This window comes from Macaca nemestrina, chromosome 1 (assembly GCF_043159975.1).
Source record: "Macaca nemestrina isolate mMacNem1 chromosome 1, mMacNem.hap1, whole genome shotgun sequence".
Lineage (NCBI taxonomy): Eukaryota > Metazoa > Chordata > Mammalia > Primates > Cercopithecidae > Macaca > Macaca nemestrina.
The window spans coordinates 228,394,107-228,418,019 of record NC_092125.1 but is presented as its reverse complement, the minus strand read 5'-3'; positions in this window follow the sequence as shown (position 1 = coordinate 228,418,019).

Here is a 23,913-nt window from a genome sequence, read left to right as displayed (position 1 = left end):
CTGGCCGAGAGTGCTGTTCTTGTCCAGCCTGGCCAGACAGGGACATTTCTTCCCTTCCCAACCTCTGGGTCAGTAGCTGTCCTCCTTTGTCCTCCTTTGCCCCTGGGGCTGGGCGCCGCAGTTCCCCGGCCATATTAGCACGGAATCGAGCCCATCTCTCAGCCTAAGTGCTCATTGAGCAGCAGCTAATTAATCCCTGAGCAGTGCGTCAGACACACGCTGTAAAACAGAGACGACTGGAAGCCCGGAATATGAGCCACGGTCAGTACATTTTGAGTTGCTCAGCCATGAGCAACACAGATGGTGGCACAGCGGCTCAGCCCCCAGCAGGCAAGGAGGCGTCCACCTCTGGGAGACAGAGAAACGTGTGCACTCTCTGTCCCCTCCACCCTGCTGCCAACTTTGCAACCTAGAAAGTATCCCAACATGAAGATGAGAAAAAACAGAGACGCTGAGAAATTTGAGCAACATCTTCCTGGACCTCGCACGACTGCCACCTGCCTGGGGTCACGGGGTGCCCCCTTAGCTCTGGTCACATCAGCATCATCTCACATGGCCAAGTCTTCTTTGAGTGCCCACCGCATGCCCACAGCTGTTCCCGGGATGCACGCTGGACGAGGTGCCCCTTTCTACCGCACAATCGGTAGCAGTTTTCTTCTCCTCACCAAGCCTCTGCTTCTCATATGGAAAACAGTCAAGATGACGGCATCATCACTCATGAGACTGTCGTGACCACACAGGCAGAGCACTTGGCAGGGGGCCTGGCGTGCAGAACGTCCTCAACACATTATACTCACTGCACGTGTGAGTCTCTGGGAGGGGCACGTGGCTCTGCCATCCCGAGGCTTGCAGCTGGTTAAGGAGGCGGTGCTTCCAGGGAGAGGCCATCTGAAGACCGAACCTTGCAATGTGCCCCATTAGTGCCATAGGATGGCAAGGGAGATTGAGCATGGGCTGGGGGTGGGAGGGCTCTGGAGGGAGCTTGAAGCACAAGGACTTGGGGTGGCATTATCTGGGGGAGGGAGGCAGAGAAGTCCAGCGGTGGAGACAGTTATATGTGGTGTATCCAGGCAGTGGCTGGAGCATCCAGCAGCAGGATGGAGGACATTCCACCCTCCCTCCCTTCCCTGGTTCTGGCTCCACAAGGCCATGTGGTCCTCAGAGCTGAGGGAGAGCAAGGCCTGAGAGTCAGGGAGACCTAGGGAGTCCACAGACCCTGCCTTGACTGTGGCCACCCTGGACTTGATCATCTGTGCTGGGCAACCACTAGAAGGGCATAAGCGGAGCGGGACACGAACGCTTTGCTCTGTGGATTGCCCTGCCCTCCCCTGCTCCTAGGGCCTCAGGCTGGGCTGCATCCCGGGAATGTGAGAGAAAAAGGAGCAAACTGCTTTCCGAAGCCAAGCGCTGAATTCTCAGAGCCCAGGACAGGGTCCCTAGCCAGCCAGGCATGACGGGGCCTCCCTGCAGCCTGTCAGCATCCGGGATATCAGGGCTACCAGGAAAAAGTCCAGCAGAGGCAGCTGCAGGAGCAAGGGGCAGGGGAACACGGAGACTGTCTGCTGGGGGCTCCTGAGCCTGACCATGGCTGTGTGCCAGCCTCCTTGCCTGCAACAAGGCTGCGGGTGTGCAGAAAAGTGAGATCGACTGCCATGGGCAGCTGCCCACCACGGGTCCAGCCCAAAGCCTTTCACACCCTAAGCAGCATTGGTGCAGCATCCTCAGCCTTGTCACTATTGATATCTTGGGTGGGACAAATCTCTTTCATGTCAGGTGGCGGGGGTGGGCCACCTTTGCATGGTAGAATGTTTAACAATATCTCTCACCTCTAACCTCGAAACCTACCCCTTGTAACAACCAAAATGTCTCCCAGTATTGCCAGATGTCCCCCGGGGTGATGGGGCAAAATATGGTGCTTAAGGTGTGAGAGGCTTTGGGCTGGACCCATGGTGGGCAGCTGCCCATAGCAGTCAGTCTCACTTTTCTGCTCACCTGCAGCCTTGTTGCAGGCAAGGAGGCTGGCACGCAGCCATGGCCAGGCTCAGGAGCCCCCAGCAGACATTCTCCGTGTTCCCCTGCTCCTTGCTTCTGCAGCTGCCTCTGCTGGGCTTTCTCCTGGTAGCTCTGACACCCCAGATGCTGACAATGCTTATGAACCACTGAATTCGGAAAAGGAGAGTTAAAGTCTTCTTTTCAAAGTAGAAAATAATTCATGGTCTTTTATTCATACCACAAATATTTATTAGGCAATTGTGTTTTGCTAGGCACTGAGGACATAGTGTTCACAGTCTGTGTTCATCTACAGCAGACGAGGCACCCAAATGTACCTAGATGTTCACTTCCTTTCATTTTTGCTCCAAATCTGTTCATTATCCTCCTAAATAGGAAAAATGACCCTTAGGAAACAGCATGCCATCTCCTCCTGGAAGTCTTCCCAAGCCCAGGATGGGGCCAAATGCCTCTCTGTGTACCCCAGAAGCTGTGTCTAGCTCCACTCTCTCTGCAAGACCCTGAATCTTCATTCTAACTCCCCCTCCCAGGCTGCCTCCTCCTGCAGGGCACCTAAACCTATGCTAACTCTCCCCACTCTCTCCTTAACTTTGCTTCCTGGATAAGCCTCTGGCCTAATATGGAAATGTGACTTCTAAGAACTCAACTGCATAGGCTTGGGGCTGCAGGGTGGGGAAAATAAGAGCCATCTCTGTATTAGCTTCCCTCATAGCCGTGACTCCTGTCCAAACCAGACGTTGGCCTCCACTGTCCTTCTGCAGGGAAGCCACAGCTGGAATACAAAGAGGAATGAAAGAGGAAATCCTCGGGCCCTGCACTTCCAAGGGCCCACATCGAGATCTGGCAGCAAGTTCACAGTGATTTTTAGTCTGTAATTTTTTTTTATTTATTTATTTTTTTTTTTTACCTATGTAGACCTTAGAAGCTAAACCCACCCACGTCTTGCCACAAGGCTCTTCAGATCCCAGGCACTCGGCAAGGGGCCCAGCACATCATAGGTGCTCTGCAAAGGTTCATGGAGCTGAAATGAGCTGAAGCTGATACTACTGCTTTGTTACTTCTATGATCATTCTAATTTCATAGAGAAAGCGCAGTGCACCATGATCCGCACTGAATGGCTCCCTGCCTAAAGGAAGCTATTGTTTGCACAATGTCCTCAGCCAGGAAGCCCAGCTCAGGTGGTAGCAGCTTCCCAAACTGCAAGTGCGGCACCAGAAGGCTGACAAAAACGCTCCTGGCATTGCCGGCCTGCAACCCCAGCCCCTAAGGACAAGGACCTGATCACCAACAACACACAAACTCTGATGAGGACAAGTGTCTCTCCAAGTCCCCACCTGGCAGCAGCACCTGCAAAGCAACCCGTGTCACCCTCCAGAGGAGGTTCATGGGAGCCCATCAGCCCTGTCGGGACCTTGGGACCCTCCACTCAGACACCTGTTCTAAGAGTTTCCCCGAGAGGGGCCAAGGGAGGGTGCTACACGCAAGGCCAACTTGCCAGTGAAGTACCCTGTGCTGTTCATTAAACCCTGAAAATGGAGCTTGGGAATGTAATTAACAATCCAAGTGCAAAGAAGAGAGGTTTTGGGGATATTTTTAACACATCTATAATCTTTCATTAACAGCTAGGAATTTAGATTGCTGTGCATAAGTGATAGACAATGAAACAGGAAAGGCACTTCTGAGAGTCTCTCGGCTATCAGCTCTGCGAGCAGCTGGGAGGGTCACTCCATAGTCATCTGTCACACCTCCCTGGAGAAGGCCTTGTGAGCCAGGGGCACCTCAGGAGGCCAGGGTGCAGCACCAGAAGCAGGGGCCCTGGCTCACCAGGGCTAGAAGCAGCAGCCAGCCCCAAACAAGCAGCAGAGTTTACAAAAGCACAAGAAATTGATGGAATCACCCAAGTCTGCAAAGCTCTGCTCCTCCCCCAGCTTCCCCATCCCCACCCCTGGATGGGCAAGGGGGTGGAGCAGGGACTAGAGCAGATAATGGAGCAGGTAATGGAGTGACCTTCTGGGGTGGACACCACTATTGTGTCCCCTCCTACAGACAAGGGAACAAGCTCAGCAGGGCTGAGTCACTTGCTCCTGAGACACAGTCCCCTGGGTCACTGGTGGTTCTGCTCATCTTGGATATAGCCATCTATAGTGTTTGCTCCAGACTATCTTTCCAAGAATGTTTGAATAGTGAACACCCTTGGAAGATAGAGGCTCTCTCCCTCCAGGGCAGACGCAGGCGTTTTTGGACTCCAGTGTAATAAAGATAACGTCCCCGTCAAGGGCAAAGGCCAGGCAGGTGTGCTTGTAGTCCACTCAGCAAGACAGGGTTCCTCAGATGGCGTCCTTGGCTGGGACACAGACCCCCTACATGTGCAGCATCCTCCTGGGCCTCTCAGTATCACAGCCATGAGGTTTAGAGGCAGAGGGGACCCATGAGGACCATGAAGCTTGGGCTGCCTGCTGGGTGGCAAGTAACAACAACAGCTGTCTCTGCTCCGGGAATTTCATGTCTTCTGCCAGCATCCAGGGAAGGGTGGCAGGCTCACCTGTTAGCTTGAAAATAGGGTGAAATCACAGACAGTCCACAATTACTGGTGCTTGCCTAAGCCCACACAGTCACAGTGGCAGGCTAGGATTCGATCTCAACAGACTCTAGCACCCCATGTTTCCCAGGCTGTGATCAGGGGACCATCTGCATCAGAGGGAACTGCTGGGCTCCTCCACTGACCTACAGAATCACATCTCCAGAGAGAGGTATGGGGTCTACGCTCCCATCAAGTCCCCATCTCAACCCAGCAGCATCCCCAAGTCTGAAAGGCTCACCCTCCACGGCAATGCCCCATTTTCTAGTGCGCACAAGTCACGGATATCTGGGCTTGAAGAGCTCCTGGCCAGCCTGGGGGTTGGTGAAGCATGGAGGACAGACAAAGAGAGCCAAGAAAAGACAGCTGATCAAGACAGCCCCACACTGCTTAAAGTGTGACGTTCCCTGGGCCGGGCCCAGACTCTAGGAACTGCTACGTGGGGCCCTGGGCCACCCAATCCTGGGCCCTTCCTGGTAGCAGGGACAGTGAGGACTTGTCTGTTTTGTTTGCTGCTAGGCCACCCCTCCCCCCTCCCAGTGCCTAGAATAGCACCTGGCACATAGGAGGGACTCAAAAGTTACCAAAGAAAGGGAGGAAAAGGGAGAGATGGAGGCAGGGAGAGAGGGGGCAAGGAGAAGAAAGAGGGTCAAGGCAAGATGCCCTTGAGGGCTGAAACAGATGCTGCATCCAAGTCCCAGAGTCCGGAAAGCTCAGCAACAAGTGTGCCACCTGCAGCCTGTGGGCCAGAGACTCACTCAGAAGCCCCAATGCCAGGTCGGGCCTGTACCACGCACCTACCCAGCAAAAACATGTTGAATGAATGAACAGGTGAGTGAGTGAGTGACACCTCACAGAGACACCCTGTACCTGGACTTGCAGGTATGGGCGCCAGATAGTGAGGAGGCTGGAGACGGCTGCTGTCCCCAGGACTGTGGGTGTCACTGTGCAGAAAGGACATGCATATAAAAAGTGTGTAGCTCTTAACTATACCCGATGAGTAAGGAAACAGGCTCAGGACCCCAAGGAATCTCACTCCAGAGCAAACTGCTGGAAAGTAGGGGAGGCGGGAAGCTGCCAGGAGCTCTCCAGACTCCAAATCCAGTGCTCTTTTCCCTAAGGCTGATGGCAAGGGCACAACCCACCCCACAGTGCCCCTCAAAGAGCCAGGGCCCCTGAATGCTTCCAATCTACGGCATCCCAGTGGCCCACCCTGACCAGAAGAGGGTCCGGACGGTAGGCCTGCCTGCTGCTGAACAAACGGTGTCTCCAGCAGCCAGCTCGAGGTACACCATTAAGCTGCAGAGGCTGCAGCTCAGGCCGAATGTCACTTTATTAAGCTTTCCAGCTGGCATTAAAGGTTAGCCACGTCCAATCTCACTCATGCCGCCTGCACCCCACTCAGCACATATGCTGAATCATTAAAGGGAGAACGATGTTTCTGAGAAGAACCACTATGGCCTTCTTCAGGAAAACAGCCTCTCAGAAGCTGGGGCCAGAGGCAAAGCCTCTGACAGAGAGGCCAATGGGACCAAAGGTCCAGGTCCCCGCCTCTCCTTGCCCAGTGGCCTTTTCTGAGCAGCCTGGGGCTGGCCGTAGGTGTGGAAGGCAAACAGTTCTGGGTCTCCCAGGCTGGCATCTGCTCTGCTGAAAATACAGCTGTTTGTCTAGGGATTGTGTTTTCCTTGGAAAGTTTTTTGATGGGTTTGCTTTGGGGTTTTGGAAAGAGAAAGACTGGGTTTTTGTTTGGATTCAGGAGGTACACAGACAGGTTCGTTACGTGAGTATATTGCCTGATGCTGAGGTTTGACCTTCTAATGATCCCACCCGCCAGGTGGCGAGCACAGAACCTGACAGGTAGTTTTTCAGCCCTTGCCCCCTTCCCTCCCCTGTCTAGTAACCCCCAGTGTCTGTACTTCCCATTTTTGTGTCTGTGGATACCCAGTGTTTAGCTCCCCCTTGTGGGTGGGAACATGTGATGTTTGGTTTTCTCTTTCTGCATTAATTAGCTTAAGATAATGGATTCCAGCTGCATTCATGTTGCCACAAAGGACACGATTTCATTTTTTATGGCTGTGTAGTATTCCATGGTGTATATGTACCCATTTTTTTTATCCAATACAGCGCTGATGGGCACCTAGATTGATTCCATGTCTTTGCTATTGTGAATAGTGCTTCAATAAACATTTGACTGCAGGTGTCTTTTTGGTAGGACCATTTATTTTCTTTTGGGTATATACCCAGTGATGGGATTGCTGGGTCGAATGATAATTCTGTTTTTTGTTCTTTGAGAAATCTCCAAACTGCTTTCCACAGGGGCTGATCTCATTTGCATTCCCACTAACAATGGATAAGCATTCTCTTTTCTCTGAAGCCTCACCAACATCTGTTATTTTTTTACCTTTTAATAATTGCCATTCTGACTGGCGTGAGATGCTGTCTCATTGTGGTTTTGATTTGCATGTCTCTAATGATTAGTGATGTTGAGCATTTTCTCATGTGTTTGTTGGCAAACTTTATGTCTTCTTTTGAGAAGTGTCTGTTCATGTCCTTTGCCCACTTTTCAATGGGATTATTTGGTTTTTTTGCTTCCTGGCTTGTTTAAGTTCCTTATAGATTCTGGGAATCAGACCTTTGTCAGATGCACAGTTTGCAAATATTTTCTCCCCTTCTGCAGGCTGTCTGTTTACTCTGTTGATATTTTAATAGTTTCTTTTACTGTGTGGAAGTCCCATTTGTCTATTTTTTTTTTTTTTTTTTTTTTTTGAGACAGAGTCTCGCTCTGTCGCCCAGGCTGGAGTGCAGTGGCGCGATTTCAGCTCACTGCAAGCTCCGCCTCCCGGGTTCACGCCATTCTCCTGCCTCAGCCTCCAGAGTAGCTGGGACTACAGGCACCCACACCGCGCCCGGCTCATTTTTTGTATTTTTAGTAGAGACGGGGTTTCACCGTGGTCTCGATCTCCTGACCTTGTGACCACCCGCCTCAGCCTCCCAAAGTGCTGGGATTACAGGCATAATGTCTATTTTTTATTTTGTTGCATTTGCTTTTGGGTTCTTCATCACGAATTCTGAAGAACATTCTTTTAAAAGCAAACTCTCAGGCATGCCAGTGGCAACTGTGACCCTGAAGGGATGGTGGCCCATGCACAGCTTCTGTCTCCCATCAGCCGGTGGACAGCTTCTGTCTCCCATTAGTCCCGTCCTCCAGTAGCAGTGAGAGTCTCCTCAGTTCTTATCTGTTCCATCAGGCCAGCCCACCTTCTGGGCCCCAAACTCGAGTGCTCACCCTGCAACCCTGGTTGGGATGTCCGTGCTCCGGGCTGCAGACCACAGTGGACCTCTGCACAGACCTGCCTCCACCACCAGCTGTGTGCCTGCTGCTATGTAGCCCCTGAGATTCACAGGTAAGCCAGGTGTAAGGTTTGGTAAAAATGAATTCCAGCACCCTCACTTGTGCCTGTGGGGTGCCCTGTGCCTTCCCCACGATTTCTGCAAGCCCTGGGGCCTCTGCTGTCCTACTCCCATCTCCTCCGGGTTTGGCATCCGCTGAGCTCTCTTGACTCACTGTCTCTCACTCAGCTGTCTCTTCTCTTGTCTCTGCGACGAAGCTTCTACCATTCTCAGCTCCCACTCCCAACGCCTCCCCGCATACTCGGCCTGCATCAGGCCTGACAAAGGTTTCTTCAGGGGGATTTTACAGTCGGAATGGCAGAGTAGAGGAAGGCAGGTGGGAATATTGGCAGCCCTTTGGCCAAAGGGCTGAGAACCGCCCAGCCGCTTCTCAAAGGCTGCGCTTTTTGGAAGGTTCTCCAATTAGAAGCACCCACCAATTGGAAAAATTAAATCAAGGAAGTTCCTGGAACAAACAAGGACTCGGTGCTTTAGTTCTGGATGCCCAAGTAGCAGGCATTGTGGAAGGACCTTCACACCAACTCCTGAGCCTGCATTCCTGTGTCAGCAAAACACCGTTGTAGTGTCAGCATCAAATCCTGTAACCGGCTGTGAGAGGCTCTGGGCCAGGCTCTGTGCACACAGCACCCCTGAGACGCCACTCCACCTTTGGATGTGAAATGCCCAGGGTTCAGCCCTCTGTAAACTGGAGAATGCCAGGCAGACCATGGGAGGTAAGATGCTCACCCCAAAACTCCCTGGGCTGAATGAGGACCCCTAGCCCTCGGGTCTGTTCTGGCCTTTAGGAAACACCCCAGAAATGTCAGCTCACACAAGGGACCCCCAGGGACATCAGAGTACATGACAGGCCAGGTGCTACCTGGAACCGAGGAGGCCAAAGAAGGCAGGCAGGTGTCCTCCCATCATCCATGCCTCCCCTCCCCTCACTCAGCGAACTGCCTTGGGGGAGATTTCCATGGACACCCAGTGGGTAGGAGCTGCGGGTGCCTCTGGTGGGGTAGCCACAGCCCTGACGGGCAAGGCCCTGCCATAGCCGACCACTCCATCCCCAAGCACCCACCCTGCCTTCTCTAATGAGTCCATGGCCCCCTATCTCCTGCACCTTAAGGGACCTGGAACCTTAACAGGCCCCACACAGCCTCCCCTATCTCTGCGAACCTACCACTGAAGGCCTCTGCTGGGGCTGCTTCCTCCCACAGGCCAGAGCAATTTACCTGAATCATTAATGGTGGCATAAAGGTGGGGGAACGTTTGGAATCCTGAGAGGCCCCTTGGGAACCACCGTTACTCTGCAGCATTCCCAGGGAGCCCCCAGCCCTTACCCAGGCTCAGGGGGCAGGGGGATCCATCCCCCTGCAGCCAAATCCCACTTCCCATGGCTCTCCAATGGATTTTATTCTAAAGCACATGTACTGCTGGAAAGTAATTCAACGTGCCTTAGAATGGCTGAAATCATTACTTAAGCAGTTGACCTTTAAAGACGGGGCCAGAGGTGGCAAGACACAGTTGCATTGGCTCAGGGGACAGGCCTGTGCCCGCTGCAGGGGCTTTGAGTAGAAACGTCAGAAGGCAGAGCCTCCAACTCATAGCACAGGCAAAGCCGGAGTGGGGCATACAGGGACCCCACCTGGCCCCACCACCCACCTGCAACTGTGGGAGACCAGCAATAGAGGCGTCAGTGAACTGAGATGCAGGACAGGACGCACACATTGATAAATCAGACGTGGCCCTGTGCCTGCCAGCCTGGCGGAAGCTGTTGACCAGGCTCTGGGCATCCTGAGCTCCGTTTACTCTGCGCTGCCCTTCTCTGCCTTCACCGGCCCAATCCCCTCCACATTTTGTAAATCTGCTTTCCACCCAGCAGTGAACCTCCACCCCAGCACCTTTCCATCCCATATGGGAATTTCCTTCCCCAGCACTGTGCATGCCTGAAACTTGAGCTGAACGCTGATTTCTTCTATGTAGGGTTAAACTGAAAAGAGACTGCATCTTACTCACTGTTCAGTGTTTCCAGTACATAGTAAGCACACAGCAAAATGATTAATATGAAGAGCAAATGTCCATCACACACATGTTCAACCTTCCTACTAATCAAAGAAATGGAAATTAAAATGAGATTCCCTTTCACCTTCAAACTGATTTTTTTTAAATTCATAAATTAAAAGATACAATTCCAGGCAGGTAAGGTTAGGAGGAAGACAGACATTCCCAAACACTGAGGACAGAGGATGTAAACGGGCATAGCCATCTGGAAAACAACCTGTCACTTTGTGTCTATCAGCTAGATTAGGCCAAGTTATGCTACAGAACAGTGGAAAATCTACCAGGGTACAGCAAAGCTCTGACTCTTCCTCACACCACATGTCTGGAGCAGTGGGTGTTAGGCTGCAGGGAATGCTCTGGGCATCATGGTGTTCCTCACTCTTGGACCCAATCTGATGAAGCAGGAAACATCTAGGATATTGCTGCAGAATATGGAGGAGGAAAAGAAATGTGGCATAACAAGAAATGACTCTTAAACTTTTGCCCGGTGATGGCACACATCACTTCTGCTCATATTTCTTTGGCCAAGACAGTCACATGGTCATGTGCTTTGACTTCAAGCACAGCTATGTGATAAAGAAAAGAAAGAATGAAAAAGAAAGAAAAAGAAAGAATGAATGAACGAACGAAAGAAAGAAAAGAAAAGAAGGAGGGAGGGAGGGAAGGAAGGGAAGGAAAAAAAGAAAGGAGAGAAAGAAAGAAAGAAAGAAAGAAAGAAGGAAGGAAGGAAGGAAGGAAGGAAGGAAGGAAGGAAGGAAGGAAGGAAGGAAGGAAGGAAGGAAGGAAGGAAAGAAAGAAAGAAAGAAAGAAAGAAAGAAAGAAAGAAAGAAAGAAAGAAAGAAAGAGAAAGAAAAAGAAAGAGATGGGTGGATGGATGGATGGATGGATGGACAGATGATTGATAGATAGATAGATAGATAGATAGATAGATAGATAGATAGATAGTTGAATAGGTGGATAGATGAATGGATAGATAGACAAAGGCATAGCTAGGCACAAGATAGATAGGTGGATGGATGAATGGATAGGCAGATAAATAGATGACAGATGGATGCATAGAGAGATAAATAGATAGATGAATGGATGGATAGGTGGATGGATGGATGAACGAATTAGATAGAGCGGGGGGAAAGAATGGATAAATCAGTGTATGCTCCATGAGAGCACAGAATTTTTTTTTTGGAGATGGAGTCTCACACTGTGGCCCGGGCTGGGCTGCTGAGGTGCAATGGCGCGATCCCAGCTCATTGCAACCTCTGCAGCTGGGATTACAGGCACACACTACCACACCTGGCTACTTCTTTGTATTTTTAGTAGAGACAGGGTTTTTGCTATGTTGGTCAGACCGGTCTTGAACTCCTGACCTCGTGATCCTCCCGCCTTGGCCTCCGAAAGTGCTGGGATTACAGGCGTGAGGCACCGCGCTCAGCCAACTTTTGTTGTTTTTAATGGCAATGATTTTTATCTGTTTTGAACAGCACTTCACACATAGTACCTTTTTGTTACCTGGATGGATGATGGATAGATGGATGGATGGATGGGTGATGGGTGGATGATGGATGGATGATAGATGGATGGATGGTGGATGGAATGATGGGTGGATGATGGTTGGATGGATAATGGATGGCTGGATGATAGATGGATGAATGATGGATGGATGGTGGATGGATTGTGGATAGATGGATGAGGGATGAATGATGGATGGATGGATGATAGATGAATGGTGGATGGATGATGAATGGATAATGGATGATGGATGGATGGTTGATATATGGATGATGGATGAATGATGGATGGATGGATGGATGGATGATGGGTGGATAATGGATGAATGGATGATGGATGATGAATGGATGGATGGATGATAGATGATGAATGGATGGACAGATTGATGGATGATGAATGGATGATAGTTGGATGGATGGATGATGGATGGATGATGGATGGATGGATGAAAGAATTAAATAGAGTCAGAGGAAAAGAATGGATAAATAAATGCACGCTCCAGGAGGAGGAAGGGATAGACTTTTGTTGTTTTTAATGGCAATGATTTTTATCTGTTTTGAACAGCACTTCACACATAGTACCTTTTTGTTAGCTGGATGGATGATGGGTGGCTGATGGATGGATGGATGACAGATGAATGGATGGTGGATGGGTGATGGATAGATGGATAGATAATGGACAATGGTTAGATGGGTGATGGATGGATAATGGATGAATGGATGATGAATGATGAATGGATGGAGAGATGGATGGATGATGAATGGATGATAGTTGGATGGATGGATGATGGATAGACGATGGGTGGATGGATGAATGAATTAGATAGATAGAGTCAGGGGGGAAGAATGGATAAATAAACATATGCTCCATGAAGGCATAGACTTTTGTTGTGTTTAATGGCAATGATTTTTATCTGTTTTGAACAGCACTTCACACATAGTACCTTTTTGTTAACTGGATGGATGGATGGATGGATGGATGGATGGATGGATGGATGGATGAATGGATGGATGCTTGATGTGTGACTGATAGATGGATGGTGGATGGATGATAAATGGATGATGGACAGACAGATGGATAATGGATGGATGGATAGATGGATGTTTGGATGAGAAGTGAAAGAGCACTAGCAAGAGCAAGAGTGAAGGCAGAACTAAGAGCAAGCCCATAAATGGAAAAAATCAACCTACATGGCCCATGAGGAAAGGATCTAATCTCTTCATGGCTGGATGGCGTTGGAAGAGAAGTCTTGTTTTTAATATAAATCCAGTTGTGTCCCAAAAGTATACATTTGGGGCATTTTGGGTGTTCTGATCTTTGTTTTGTTACTGTAATTTCAGAGAAATGCTCAAAGACTCTGAGGAGTTTTCTCTCTTCTCTGTCTATCTCTTTCTTCTTCTATCTCTCTCTCCCTCCCTTCCTCCCCACCTCCCCTTCTCCACAGCCTTCCTTCCTCCCCTCCAGCTTTGCAAGAGCACATTGAACACCACCTCTGTCATGTCCCAAGCCAGGCACCAAGGTCACAGCATATTCTACTCCTCCCACCCTTCAAAGTGCTCACAGGTTGCTGGAAGAGAAACAAGTAAACAGATCTTCAGGACACAAGGGACAGCGCACAATGACAGAAGTAAATCCAGGGAATGGGCAACCAAGATAACTGACATCTGATGATCCATAAGGATCAGAGAAAGTGACCCAGAATAAGTGGCACCTGAACTATTTCCTGAAAGATGGGGAAGAGTTGGTCAGGTCAATGCTGGGCAGCAGCTTACAGGACAGGAACAGCACAGACACAAAAGAGACTTAGAAAGTGTATTTGTCAGCTCAGACCAACCACCGTAACAAACAATCCCAACACCTTAATGACTTCACAAAATCCAAGTGACATCTCACCACCAGGCAGCCATCCAAAACTTGTGTTCCTGGATAGGTGGTGCTCCTGGCAGGCTCCCTCCCAAGCAGACCAGGGTCCTTCCATCCTCTGGGTCCTTGGAGTCACTCTCCCTCCATCCAGAGTCACACCATGAGGGTTTCATGGGCCAGAACCAGGAGGGGTGCACTTTGCCTGTTCCTCCCACTATCCATGGCCAGAAAGCAGTCGCCTGGCTTCCCCTAATTGCAAGGGGGTCCAGGAAATGTCATCTAGCTGAGTACCAGGAGGATAAAGGAAATGTCTATCCAGTTTGGAAATAATCATACTGACTCCCTCCCCATCACCCCCAACCAGATCTGTGCAGTCTGGGCGACTCCCGTGGCCATCCACACAGACCCACAGCCACCAGTGTCCACTACACTGTCCTCACAGGGGTAATGTGGCTCCCTCCTGAGAGCCAAAGTGCAGATTCTGGAAAGGACTTTACTGCATGCTCCTGGCTTCTCAGCAACAATAATGCAAATGAACAATCCAGAAGACTTCATTCTGGGTGTTTTCACATCAACTCACTAGCCCACATCACAGAAGTAAAAGACCTGAGGCACAGTGGAGGGGACAGAAAATGAGACACAAAGATGAGATATTCTGAGGTTCCATCCTTGGCTTTCCTGCAAGTTCATCCATTTGTCCATTCAACACGCAGACAGCATGCGCGTCCTCTGTGCCCAGCTCTGCCAGCAGCTGGGGATGTTTCATGAAGATGGGAGGATTCAGTCCTGTTGGGAAAACGGCAGCGAAACCCAGTGTGATGGGCAACAGCGGTGGAGCTGAGGGTGGGGAGTCCAGGGAGGTTGCTGCCTAGAGTGGGATGGGGTCTGGGATGGGAAAGGCCAGGACCATTTGCCAGCTAATGGGAGAGGGAGAGCCTCCCTTCCAGAGCCTACGGCCTGAGCCAGACCCCAGGGCAGACAGAAGCCAGACCTGAGAGTGGCCTCCATGCAGCAAAGCAGGGGGAAAGGGACAGACAGGAGGGAGACAGATGGCCTGGGACCAGGAGCCTCCTGAGGACTAGGAGGACCCAGAGGTAGGAGCAGCTTTGAGGGGCAGGAGGCTGAGCTTCCAGTGTCTCTGAAGGAGGGGAGAAGTGTCATGAGTCTCGCACAGTGGAATGACTAGCGTTTCTTGCCCTACCAGTTAAATAGGAGGGCAAGAGAATAATTTTGTCCAAGCATAGGACTGGGTGTGGTATCCTGGTGAGGAAAGACCTGAGACAGAAAACCAAAATGGTCACAGAAGCCAAGCTAAAGCAGTTAAGTCTCCCTAAATCCTTTTGTCCAGAGACAAAAGGTGTGTGGCCAAAGAATGGAAATGTAACTGGACAGAAAGCAGTTACCCTTCAAAGGCACACCAGTGACCACAAGACTTCCTTGGGGCTCAGAGGAGATGGTTTTAAAACACACCAAAGAATATTTGATATTCCACCCATGGGAAAGGGAACGCCAATGGAAACCCAAAAAGATTCCAGAGATGCTAAGATTTCTGGATGGGGGGAGGGGAAGTCCGTGATACAGACATTTGGGTAAATCCCTAATTTTCCGGGGTCAACATCTTGGAAGACAATTTCCACAGGCTTCCCAACCAGGTTTCTCGTCTGGACCACTGACACAAAAATGATGTAAGTGACTATTTTCTCAATTGTCCCAAATAGCTAGAACCATTCTGGATGCAAAGGAGAGAAGTTGATTCATCCCAACAACAGATGCTGTTGGCCCTTTGGGCTGAATTCCCAGGACCCACATCTCATCCTGCTTGTCAAACTCTTGATTCAGTGAATCCCTGGTTCATTCAGAAAACAAAACTCATCGCTTTCAAAGCCAAAGAATCAGCCGGGCACGGTGGCTCAAGCCTGTAATCCCAGCACTTTGGGAGGCCGAGACGGGCGGATCACGAGGTCAGGAGATCAAGACCATCCTGGTCTCGGTGAAACCCCGTCTCTACTAAACACGGTGAAACCCCGTCTCTACTAAAAAAATACAAAAAAACTAGCCGGGCGCGGTGGCGGGCGCCTGTAGTCCCAGCTACTCGGGAGGCTGAGGCAGGAGAATGGCGTGAACCCGGGAGGTGGAGCTTGCAGTGAGCTGAGATCCGGCCACTGCACTCCAGCCTGGGCGGCAGAGCGAGACTCCGTCTCAAAAAAAAAAAAAAAAAGCCAAAGAATCACCAAGAAGAAGCTTAACGTAAATTTCCAAAATGAAAAAGAAAATATTCCAAGAGCACTGGTCTTCGAAACAGACCACAGAGGGTTAAAAACCAAGGCCTCCTCCCACAAATAAAAGAAACCCAAAATGTTCTACCTGTTTTATCTAAATAACAATGCAATAAACAGCTTGAAAACTTATCAGGTATTTGAGAAATACGTGGTTTATTAAGGAAACCAAAGATCAGAGGAAGGCAGAGAAACAACTGTGGTCAACAAGCGGGGGCTTTGGCTTCCTGGGGGCTCTGCAGTGGGTGCCTCGGGCTGAGCACCCAACATCAGCACTGCCTGGGAGAAGCTCGTCGACTACAGCATCATAAGCCCCACCAAAGAGAGGTCGGAGATGCAGCCAAGGATGGCACAATTGTAACCAGTTCCGCAGCTGATCCTTATAAAGAGGCAGATTTAGGAACCGCCACTGCCACACAGCACAAATTCAGTCCTGACTCCCTTCCTGGGGCTTCAAAAGGCAGGAGCTCTTCGCAAGGATGCTGCCCAGCTCCACCTGGAGCCAGGTGAGGGTCCAGAGGCACAGCGCCCAGCCCTTGTCTCACAAATGTACTACATACACATGTGCACACACACACACATTAATGTACATATGCATACATGTGTATTCATGTGTATGCACACATGTACACACATACACATACGTATACACGTGTGCACACACATGCATCTACAAATGTACTTCCATGCACACATGTGCGTGTCAGCACACATATGCACACATACAAATGCACATGCACACACATGCCAGCACACACCATGCAGGCCCAGGCACAGTCCTCCATTCCTGAGGTGAGGAGGAAGTTGGGGAATTCTGGCAAAACCATCTACCTCTTCACCGGCTTCCTGCCAGGCCGGGGGAAGGGCTGTCTGGTTCCGCACTCCTTTGGTGACGAGCAACTAGCCCCTTCCCCAGATGCGCCCAGGCCTCACACAAGGCTGGGAACCCAGGTGGGCTTGCACACATGCCCAGGATGAACTTCAACTGCTGCTCTGAGCTGTGCAGGGCCTGATGAGGTGACGGGAGGATTGACTGGGGACCAGGGGAAGTGGGCAGCAGGGGCAGTGGGGTCAATGCCCCTCAGAATATCTCTGGCTCCATCCAAGCAGTGCAGGCCCCACTGATATGCCCACCTCTTGCCTGGGCAGGGGGGTGCTTCCCACTCATGGACACCTTGGAGAACCTCAAGAGTCACCCCTGTCTCCGTCCCTTTGGTTTCCTGGATGAAGTGGGCAGCACGCCCCTGCACACACCTGTCTGCCCTGAGCCCACTCCTCACCTTCCCACCTGGCCCTGACAGAGGAACAAGCTGAGCTGGAGGCTGCACCTCAGGCTTTGGAGTCCCTCAAGAGACCTCACCCCTGCTGCAGGTGCCTAGTCTAGGGAAAAGAGATGAGTCCATGGGGTCAGCCCAGGCCCTCGCCCCACCCTACCACCCACTTCCTGATGTGCCCAGTGCTGTCTGGGCCCTGATGAGGAAGAGGAGCTCCTTGAAAACAGTGGTTATGGCTCCTGCCACCCGCGATGTGGGACTTTGGACAAGTTATGTATGCCTGGCGCCTCACCTGTCTGTCAGGCACCTCACACCTGCCTATGGGGCCTCCATGAGGATAATGTGAGGAGCTCCGTGCACTGCCTGGCACACGGGGAGCCTCATAAGAGGTGAGGTCATTGTAAGAATTAAAGAATGGAAATACACACACAACTCTCCCTCTCAAATAAGCACAGCAAAAAAAAACACGGAAGCAGTCCAAGCTTCTAATAAACTCTCCCACCCTAAATCCTTAAAACCTCTTAGTCCATAAAAGAGTGTGGCTCTGACCTAACTCAGCCAGCTGCCCCTCTCAGGTTTATTTAAAATAAACCTGTCCCTGTTGACTGTACAGCCACCCTTCATGTTTCTCTCCTCTTTCTTTAATTATTACAGTCATAGTCTCTTGCCTGGCAAGACAGGCATGTGTCTTCAGGAAATGGCATGTGTGCTGGATATTGTGACTTCCTCAAGTGCAAGAGCAGTGACCTGGTCCCCTTCTCCCCACAGCACCGCCTCAGTCCCGCAGATGTCACGTCTAGGTGGCTCATCTTCAGCAAGGTGAAAACTGTCCACAAACACCAGCCACTGAGGACCTCTCTCACCTCTTGAGAGATGTTGGGGTCCCTTCCCCATCACCCCTGACTGCAGCCCTGACACCGCCACTCCCAGCAGGATGTCCACCATGGCCCCATCAGCTGGGCTCCTGGCCTTCACCAACCACCCAGCTGGGCTGGCTCTGTGATGTCAGCAGCGAAGAAGACACAGTTCCTGAACGTGGAATCTCAACTGAGAGGGAGGGACCACTGGCCACATGGGCTGCCTGAGGCCCCTCAGAGCCCTCAGCACCCGGGGCATTTCCAAGCAAGTCCGGCAATAGCAGTTGGAAGTTATGCTCTGCCTAGCCCATCATATGACCCCTGGAGGGGCTGCCCCCTCCTCAGCCAACTCAAGGCAAGCTGGCACCTCCCTCCAAGGCTCCTGCCTTCCAAATCCCAGGAAGCTGCTTCCTGGGCAGGACAGGACCTGCTCATACCAATCCCCACGGAGGGGGCTGGGGGAGACTGGGGCTTCCCAGCCTCCAGGTGTCTAAAAGGGGCTAAGGCTTCTCAAAGCTGGCACTGACTCCTTCAGATGAGCTCCCCTCTCTTGCTGCCTCCCCTCAGTGCAGAGGTGCCGGGGTGGTGAGATCACAGGCTCACAGAGAGCCTAGCCCACGGCTCCTCCATCAGCCCCTGCACACTGCAGGGCACATCACGGGTGCAGAACATGAAGCTCTGTCCTCAGTGAGGCATTCCTCACCTAGCAGCGAAGGCGAGCCCGTCCCACAGGTGTGGATGCAGGGTCCTGGGGGCAGCCTCCCCCTCTCCCTGCCCATGTGGTCCTGGGCACTGTGTATCCATTTTCACTACCCACCCTAGCCCTGAGGAAAGGAGACCTGGATCCAGCCAAAGACCACCGTCCCCAGGCCTGGGGTGGCCCAGACCTGGGTGCTGGACTCCAGCAAGGCTGGTCCCATCCTTCCATGAGATCTGCTGTGTCCACGCTACCAGCAAGAAGCTCTGCCCTTCACACGAGACATCCGGCTCCACCCCAGCAACAGGGCTCCAAACACTTGCTGGAGAAAGTCAGGCCTGCCACGCTCACAGAGCCAGATCCAGCTCTGCGTGAAGCTGGCTGGGCCTCGACCCTGGGTAACTGGGCCCGGCGCAGCGTCTCTATGTGCGCCTGGGGCTGTGTTCTTTTTTTCTTTCTTTTTCTTTCTTTATTCCTCCCTCCCTTCCTTTTTTCCTCCCTCCCTCCCTTCCTTCCTTTCTCTCTTTCTTTCTTCCGTGTATTTATTTAATTTTACTCAAGCTACTTTGACCCTTTTAAACTGAAAAAAGTTCCAGCCAATCCCCACATGCAAGAGCTAGCTCTTGTTCCAGGAGCTCCCAGTGCTGACACGGGGTAGGCCTGATGCTGACTGCATCTGGAATTCAGAGAAGCCGGAGGTCGGAGTGAGCCCCTGCTCTGGTTCCAGCTCAGCCCCTCCCTGGACCTCCATTAACCCCAGGCCTGAGTTGAGTTTAAAATCCTGTAGCCTGTCTGAGATTCAGCTTCAATGACCAACTCAAGCCCCCCAACACACACGCACACTCACACACGCAGAGTCACAGGTACAGAGACACACACATGTACACACAAAGAGACATACACAGAGTCACATACAGGAACAGACACACAAACTGAGAAAGAGACACAGATATACACACACACACACAGAGACACACACAGAAATACACACAGACACACACACATCTGTAACGCTCTGAAGACTCAGGCAGGGCCGTCTGTCACCCAGCACAGCCTCATCCTGCCAACCAGGCTGGACAGGGCCCCTGAGGCCATTGCAAGGGCAGAGCAAGTTTGCACGGGGAAACCCACATTCGTTCCCTCGCAACGCTGGCTGCAGCGTCCCAGGCAAAGGCTTCCCAGGCTGAAGGGGGCTCCGTGCAGGAGGAGGGGCCCCCACACCGGACCCCACGTCCCACTTTCCTCCCTCTCTCTTCCCACCTGCCACCTCCAGCTCCGCGGCAGGGAGTTCTGGTAACAGCTAGACACACGGGCAGAAACCCACAAAAAGACTCACACACGTGTGTGTGTATTCCAAGGAAGAAGTGAAATCCTTGCTCCCATTGCCATGGCAACCCCACTCGGCGCTACAGCAAGAGCTTTAATTGGCAGTGCTTATTTGGCTGAAACCCCAGGAATAATCAACAGGAGATTAGAAACATTAAAAGCCAGCAGGAGCATCCTGGAGAAGACGACGACAGAAAGGACCATCCCCCTGAAAACTCTATTGATGACAGGAATGACAATCGTATGGTTTATTGCGTGACTGCGTCACGCCAGCCTGTGCTAAGTTCTTTGCAGGCGTTATTTTGTTGGATCTTTCCAACAGCCCTTTGATGATTTCTCCCATTTTACAGATGGAAAGTTACCTGAGGCTCAGAGAGGTAAAGGAAGTGCCCCAAGGCCACACAGGATTTAAAGCCTGCTTGGAATGACTCCAAACGCCACCCTGGTCATGATGGTCATGAGCACTGTGCTTTGCCTGAGGTCCCCAAGGAGGCACCAGAATCAGCTCCCGGGACCCCTGTAGCTTTTCCAAGGCAGCTGACACCCTCTATGCCCCTGGTGGCTAAAGACCACAGCTCAGCCAGCCAGAGGGCCTGGCCAGAGGTGACCTCCAAGACACCAGCCAACACCTGTGTCCAGGTTGCTGCCGGCTTCACCCCTCAGACCTCCTGTCCCTGCTGCTGCTCTGGCCACAGCGTCCACCCTGCAGCCCGCCGTGGGCCTGCTGACCTCTGGTGGCAGCCATGGGTCATGGCACCAAGACATGGACTTAACTCCCAGACCCTAAGGAGGAGAGCGCTGGTCCAGGAGCTCCCCATGCTTGGGAGAGCCCCTGCAAAGGATTCTGAGGGTGCCAGAGCCAGGTGGGCAGGGCAGCGTGGCCAGCACCCAGCACCTTTTGCAGGCGTTCAGAAGGGAAGAGCCGGGCTCCAAGAAAGGCTGCCCTGTAGTTGCTCCCTTTTCTGCTGAGGGAGCAGCTGACAGGGGAGGCCAGTTAGCACCAGGGATCCTCTGGCCACAACAGTCCTGCCACCATCCACAAGCAAGTGGCTGAGTCCTGTCTGCCCAGAGCCCAGCCAATCGGCACTGCAGACAAAGGACGCTGACCTGGCCCTGGGTCCCTGGCCAGGCCCTAGACTTGGAAGGGCTCTGCCATCCCATCCATAGCCCCTGAGCCACTGATGGCAGCACCTGGACCCTGGACCCTGAGCCCTGGTCTCAATCATGATGTCAGTGCTGGTGCTTTCTGAGCGCAGCTCCCGGGGAGCCAACATCGCACCAAGTGCAGGGACCTCCAGTTTTGTCTGTTGCATGATTTCTGGAAGCAAACAGCCTGCAGCCACTGACAGCAGCCATCAGACAGGCACCGAGAAGAGCCCAGCACGATGGCGGCAGCAGGCGGGCTTCCCAGGCTTCGTAGGCTTCCCAAACGTGTATCCACTGAACAATTTAAATTGCTTTTTTTGAAGCAACTGGCATTTACTCAGTTGGCATCTTATTAAACTTCCCCCTCTTGAGCTCCTCAAATATGCAAGTCACTGTTATTCCAAATCAGGGGACTTACAGTTGAAACGGCGAGGGCAGCGGTGTGCAGTGTGACCCGCCTTACCCGGAAAGTCAGAGCGCAGAGGCAGGGTGAGGGCTGCACCTGCCAAGCTGTCGGTCAGGAGCGCACCAGGTGCCGCAGCCGGCTTTGCTCCTTTGCCTGCCTGAGCTGCAGCCCAGACCCAGACCTGAGCCAGCAGAGGAGCTCGGGGTGGATCAGCGCAGGACTCAGCAAGACCACGCTGCCCACCTGCCGCTGGGGCTGAGTAGTTCCAGTGTGGGGCCAGATCCCTGTTGGAGGAAGCCGTGGGCCATGATCTTCCACTGGGTTCCAAGACCACATGGAGTAACATCAGCAGGGAACTCTGGGGAGCCCAGAGACATCTGAGATGGCCGCTCCCTTACCCAGATGTGAGGAGCCAGGGCTGTCCCTGCCACAGGCCTGCCTTTAGGAAGCAGCACTCAGTGACCCAGGGAATTGGGTGGGGACCAAGGGCTCCCTCTGCCCCTTCTCACATCCCTAACAGAGAAGTCAGGTAACCTGACACAGCCAAGGAGGTGGCTGTCCCCTCTCACTGGCCTGTGTGCAATCCAGGGGGGGACAGAGAAAGAAGAATCAAAGGCTCTGGGGCTCAGAAAGCTTGAAGCCTCTAAGCAGGCCTGGAAGTCCCAAGGCAGAGCCTCTTCTCAAAGCAAGTGCAGAGAAGGCTGTGCAATAGACTGACAGCAGGAAGGGAGGAAGGAGGGGGGGAAGGGAGGAAGGGAGAAAGGCAGGGAGGAAAGACAGGAAGAGGGAAAGAGGATGAAAGGGAGGGAAGGAAGAGGAGAGGGAGGGAGGGGGAGAGGGAGGAAGGGAGAGAGGGAGAAAGAGAGGAGGGAGAAGGAAATTGAGGAGGGAGAAAGGAAGGGAGGGAGAAAGGGAGGAGGGAGGGAGGGAGAGAGAGAAAGGAGAAGGAAGAGGGAGGGAGGAGAAAGGGAGGAAGGAGAAGGAAGAGGGAGGTAGGAAGGGAGGGAGGGAGGAGAGAGGGAAGGAAGGGAGGGAGGGGGGAGAGAGGGAAGGAAGGAGGGAGGGAGAGAGACAGGAGAAGGAAGAGGGAAAGAGGAGGGAGGGAGGAGGGAGAAAGGGAAGGAGGGAGAGAGGGAGGAGGGAAGCAAATGGGCGTTGGAGTCAGAAGAGCCGGGGGTGAACCTAGCCCTGCCGTCTACGAGTCGTGCCACTTCCGGCAGTTTCCTCACCTCTGGCCTCCCTTTCCCCACCTGTTAAATGGACTAGGTAGCAGCTCTTCCCTGGCAGGGCTGTTGGGAGCTAAGCGGGGCTATGTGATGGGAAATGCTCAGCACCGCGCCTGGCACGGCGCTCAACAGTTATTCCCTTCCTGCTCGGTGTCCATTCAGGGCCCCCCTCTCCCCTCCGGGTGACACGTGCTCAGCGGGCAAGGACAGGGGTGCACTGCCTTCTCCACCTGGGCTTGGCCCTGTCTCAGCCTGACCCCTTGATTTCTGCTTCTCAGCTGAGGGAAGTGGCTGCTCCGTGGTCCCCACTGGCCAGCCGGGCTCTCCTTCTGCCGGCTCCTTCCTCCAGACCGGGGGACCCTTTTGCTCACCCTGGAGGATACTGGGTCTCTGAGGTGGGTCTGAATGAATGACGACAGCTTCCCAGGTCCCAGGGAGCTAGCGGGGGTTCTCCTGGCTGTGTTTCCCTGCAGAGCTCGAGTGACATCTGTGCTGCCAGAGGTCTAATGTCCCTTGGTATCATCAGGCACGGATGGCCTGGGCGGGTCCTTGTGAGGGTCCCAGTGCTTGGGGGCCAGGGTGGCTCCTCTTCAACAGTCCTCAGGGCAGCCTGGGGCCCAGGACTGCAGGGATGCTGCCCTGTGTGCGGAACCACACTGGAGACTTCTACCACCAGCCACTAAAGCAGCACTGCCCTAGGAATGGGGGACTGAGGAAGCCGCATGGCCAAACCCACCACTGGTCCCATGGGGGTGTCTCTGATGGGCAGCCTCAGGGTCCCCGTATAGGCCGCCTGCGCTGCCAGTGAACCCCTGGGGACCTAGAGAGGCCAGACAGTGTTCACAGGACCCCAGAACACCGAGCGAGAGGCTACAGTGTCCTGGAGAGCCAAGAGCCAGGGCCAGAATTGCCTGTGCTTGGGAGAGCTCCCTGTGCACGCTCAAGACAAAGGAGGCCTCACCAGCAGATGGCCCGGGGCTCACATGCTAGTCCCCAAGTGGCAAGTCTTCCAAATGCAACAAAGTCCCCTATGTGGCTAGAAAGTCCCCAACAGCACAGCACTAAGGAGCTCAGAACCTGGACCCGAGGACTGTTCGCCCCTCGAGGTGGACGCATGACTCCCATGGGCAGAAGACCAAGTGGGAGCCTCTGGGGGTCTGTCCGTGGAGTGCTGGGCTGATCCCCAGGGCCGTCGGTTCTGTCTGATGCCTGCAGAGGGGGGATCTGGGCAAGATCCACGTTCTTGAGCAGTGGACATCGTCCTCTCTGGCTCCAGCAGTGCCCCCGCCCAGCC